This window comes from Festucalex cinctus, chromosome 7, assembly GCF_051991245.1.
Source record: "Festucalex cinctus isolate MCC-2025b chromosome 7, RoL_Fcin_1.0, whole genome shotgun sequence".
Classification (NCBI taxonomy): Eukaryota; Metazoa; Chordata; class Actinopteri; order Syngnathiformes; family Syngnathidae; genus Festucalex; species Festucalex cinctus.
This window is the reverse complement of record NC_135417.1, coordinates 2,666,348-2,670,640: the sequence shown is the minus strand read 5'-3', so window position 1 is coordinate 2,670,640 and position 4,293 is coordinate 2,666,348. Positions and strand designations below refer to the sequence as shown.

The following is a 4,293-nucleotide window of genomic DNA, read 5'->3' as shown; positions in this document are numbered from 1 at the left end:
TTATAAAAAAAAAACAGAAAAAAATTATTCAGAAAAACAAGAAAAAAAATATTCCAAATAACAGAGCACCAACTTTTGTTATTCTGAATATTTTTTTTCTGAACTCCAAATGACTTGTTGCAGACAACTGACCTGTATATATGACTGTAAAACAGGAAAAAAAAAAGAAAAGAAAAAAAAAACAGGAAAAAAAATTACTCAAAAAAACAAAGCTCCCCCAAAAAATTAGTCAGAAAAACAAGTTGTTTTTTTTAAGTGAATGCAATACGCTTCCGTATATTGCCGAGTCAGCGCCATTGTTTTATTATATTTTTAATTTTAGTTATTTATTATTAATTCATAGATATTTTCATTATTATTATCAATTAATTTATTTATTTACTATTATTATTACTAATATTACTCTCAGAACTGTAAGGCAGATGTGCTAACCAGTTGTGCACCATGTTATGTTTCCAATATACAGCGGCCTTTTCAAAATTTGAAAAATACTTCCATAGCAATAAACATTACCTCTCCCAAGGCAACATTTTCAATTCTATCTTGCACTGGATGTTTATGTACATGTACAGTTATGCATGTGCTGTATATGAACAACCCCATAAATCCTCACTGTTCTCTCATATTACACTGTTCCCTCCAAATCTGACATGAACACAATGTGAACAAGTGCATGTTAGGGCCCCAGCATGACTCAGCAAGTCTTTCGATCACACCGAAGCAGGTGTGTTTGTGTGCGTGCGAGAAACATGCGGCGAGCTTTGATAATGGAGCCGACTTAGCATATCAGGCGGCGAAATGCGCTTTTCTCTCAAAAGGATACACGTCCCCCGATCCAATTGCTCGGCAGCTCCCGCGGCGTTAAAACGACACTTGAAGGTGCGTAACGCGGCGATTCGGACGACGGGTCCTTGACGAGGGGGACGGGGGGTTCTTTGAGGCGATGCAAATTGCCAGCCCGGCTGCGTGTAGAACCGGCAGACCAGAACACGGACAATGGCGACGCTCGCTATCAAAGTGTCACTTGCTGAAATGTGGAGGGAAGATGGGAAAGCAGGAGGCAAAAGTGGGAGTCGGGGCATGTGTGCTCAAAACTGTCAGAAATGGCCTTCACATGGTGGACTTGTGTTAGGCTAAATGCGGCAAGCCTTTTAAAATGTCTTTGCTTTGACACAAAAAAAAAAAAAAAAAATCTTCTGCTGTCAAAGAATAAAAACTAAAAAATGATGAGAAAAAAAAAATAGAAAAACCACTTACGGTACCCTTAATTATTTGACCTTTGACATTTTTACTTGACATCAAAATATGAAATGAAGTGACAATGATCAGATACTAATGTGGCTTTAGACTTTGTAAAACACTGCTTCATTACTCAAGGTTATTCCTGTCGGCCTTGTTCCAACATCTAATAGGCCCCTCCCCCATGCGCCCAAATACAAGTTGTACTTAAGCCTGCACCACCAACAGGGATGAAAACATATCCCCCTTGGTGGAGGTAATAAATGCCAGTGTGACATCGGGTCATCATCCAGTGACTGTTGCCATGGTAACCGATGCGCGGACGAGCTCACCAGAGCGTTGTTTCCTGCTTTGTCTCAATGCTCCACATTCCTCAGAGTGACATTGGGGAAGTGGCGGCCTGGTGGGTGAGGACAGCAAGTAGTTACTTACACACCTTGTTGGTCACCTGATATACACATATTGCACTTCTGCTCTGTATTGAATACAAATTGTGGAGAAAAAAAAAAGAACTGCTGGATGTTGATTAAGGTGAACAGGAAAGAGAAAAACTGCTGATCATATGGATGCCTATGTGTACACAAATAATTTTTTTAATGGCACAAACATACTGTATCTACACATTTATTTTTGCAGTTGAATGAAGTATTTTCAATTCAAACTAATCTGGATCTGGTATCCTAGAGGACTACTGACACTTATGTATAACTAAGTGCACTTTAATAATAGAGTAGATCTATAATACACAATAATTTAACAGTTTTTGATTTTATAATTACATTCCAGGAGATAATGTAAGTGCCTGACGTCAGGCTGCTACTACTGTAGTGAAGTTGGTCTTTTGGAATTCGAGTGCAGTGAAACAGCTCGGAATAGAAGAAGTTAATCCTGAATTTTGAACAATCTAAAGGCATTTGGATGGTGTCTGTATAGTTTTAAACGCCCACACGGCTTTAGTCTTTTACTCTTGAATGCTTAAAGGGTCACATTTTCAGCCGGCATCTCACCATGGGTAGCACTGAAACAAAGTACGCAATATCTGCAAGAAATGTCAAGTGGAGGAAAACTTGGACCACTTGCTGTTTATCTCCATGACTCCTATTAGAAAATGTAATGTGAAATACCTGACAACACTGAGCGCCTCTGCTGTTTGCTCATCCGACCATGTTGTGAATAGTGGAAATTCTTGGCTTCAAAAGTCTGTAAATATCGTAACAAGAATGAGACAGTAGTACCATAAAATCACTGCAATTGTATGTGCCGTTACGTTAGCTCACAGAGTATTTCTTGGTTCAAAACTAAAAGTCACTACACAGTAACATAGTCGTGTTGAATCTGTGGATGGGACTGTACTATTTTCTTTCTAAGGCGACAGGAACTCGTACCCACACACAGGAACATTAAGTTGAAAGCCTACTAGCTTAAAAAAAACAAAAGTAACTTGCGAGCTAGCAACCTCACAGTTAAATAGTGAGCTAGCTTGCGACTAAATTTACTTAGCACCCACATACAGCAAAACAAAAGTGATCAACCTTGTAACTAAAGGTTAATAACTAGTGAGGAAACACACCAGTTAAATAGTAATAATAGTTAGGCTAGTAACTAACGACTTAGTAACCGTACACAGCTAAATAGCCATCTGGAACCCAAAATGCTCATAATCACGCAAATAAATAATCAGGTCGCGAGTAACCAAACTTAACCCTGTAACTGATTAACTTACTGACAATCACACATAACGTACCAAATTAACTAATAAGAACACATACCTTAATGGCCAGATGCTAGCCTATGTGACAAAAGTAACTAATTAGCTAGCAACCACACATCAGCTAACAAGTAACCAAAAAACTAACTAGGAACCACAAGTAGGCCTAAATTATTTACCAATACGCATACAGCTAAACAACCTACTCATGCTCGCTAGCAAAACCAACACGCGAGTGCTATAGTAACCATAAATCAGCTAGCAAATTAGCAAAAGGCAAGTCAAAGCAGCTTAATTTATATAGCACATTTCATATGTTCATATTATTCATATGTTCATATATTTATTTCATATATACAAGGTAATTTAAAGTGCTTTATAAAGTCCAACATTTTAAAAGCAAGCAAAAATAACTTAATAGAAATCAAACTGGGTTAAACTGAATTGAATAAAAGTTTTGGTTGGTAAACAAACAACAACAACAAAAAACTAGTGCGGGATGACAAGAACAGCAAAGAATATGAGGGGTGAAAAATACCTTGATATACTCCACCTTGGTTGTAGTACAAATCACATGAAAGCTTTCCCTGTGTGGAGGAGATACATTAATGCATGCTGCTGGGATAACCGTTTAACAAAAGAGCAGAAATCCTGTTAAAAGATTTTCTAAAGGAGTGTGTAATCCTTTTATTCATAGAAGGTCACTTCCTGCGGCACCTCACTTGTGTTCACCTTCCTTCAAACTGCGTCAACTATGTCAAGTAGACATTGTGCCCGTGACATGCTACACTACTACCCTCAAATTTTCATGGCTTCCAAAAAAAATGTCTAATTATTTAACTAAACTTTACAATTACAAAAGTTCAATCCAGAGGAAGAAATTGACTTGATGGCAATGATACTGCGAGTAAAATGTTTTTTTTTTCTTCCCCTTTAATAGTCTCTAGTTGTGATTAACAGCAGCAATGTGTGCCGGAATATTCAACGGAGGCCCAATTAAAAGAGAAGCGAGAGGACCCGCTGTGTGGAAATTTAATGCGCTATAATTAGCAAGAAGGCTGCACAAGACTATCTGCCATTAAATGTGAAACTTTGGCACAAACTTCTTAACTACTTTCGGATTGTTTCATTATGTAGCATTTCCCTTATTGTGAAGCTTTACGAGAAGGACGCATGTACCTAATGAAGTGTCCTGTGCATTTGCTGGTTAAAAATATTTGACTGGGGGTCAAATTCAATGCCAATTCTTGTACTCCAGAAGTGACAAACCTAAAATGGAATCCTGTTTGTAAATAGTTTAAAGGAGGAAATTGAGCGAAAAACTAGAGAAAGAAAAAAAAAGGAAA

At 37.8% G+C, this 4,293-nt stretch overlaps 1 long non-coding RNA gene across 1 annotated transcript; it reads right to left on the bottom strand.

Annotated features, from left to right (window-relative positions):
* Window positions 1-242: 242 nt before the first annotated feature.
* Window positions 243-3,576, bottom strand: LOC144022819 (uncharacterized). The gene is made up of 3 exons (XR_013284408.1): window positions 3,486-3,576; window positions 2,364-2,439; window positions 243-1,639 (listed from the first exon to the last, which is right to left on the bottom strand). It is a non-coding gene; the product is annotated as an uncharacterized LOC144022819 (long non-coding RNA).
* Window positions 3,577-4,293: the final 717 nt, after the last annotated feature.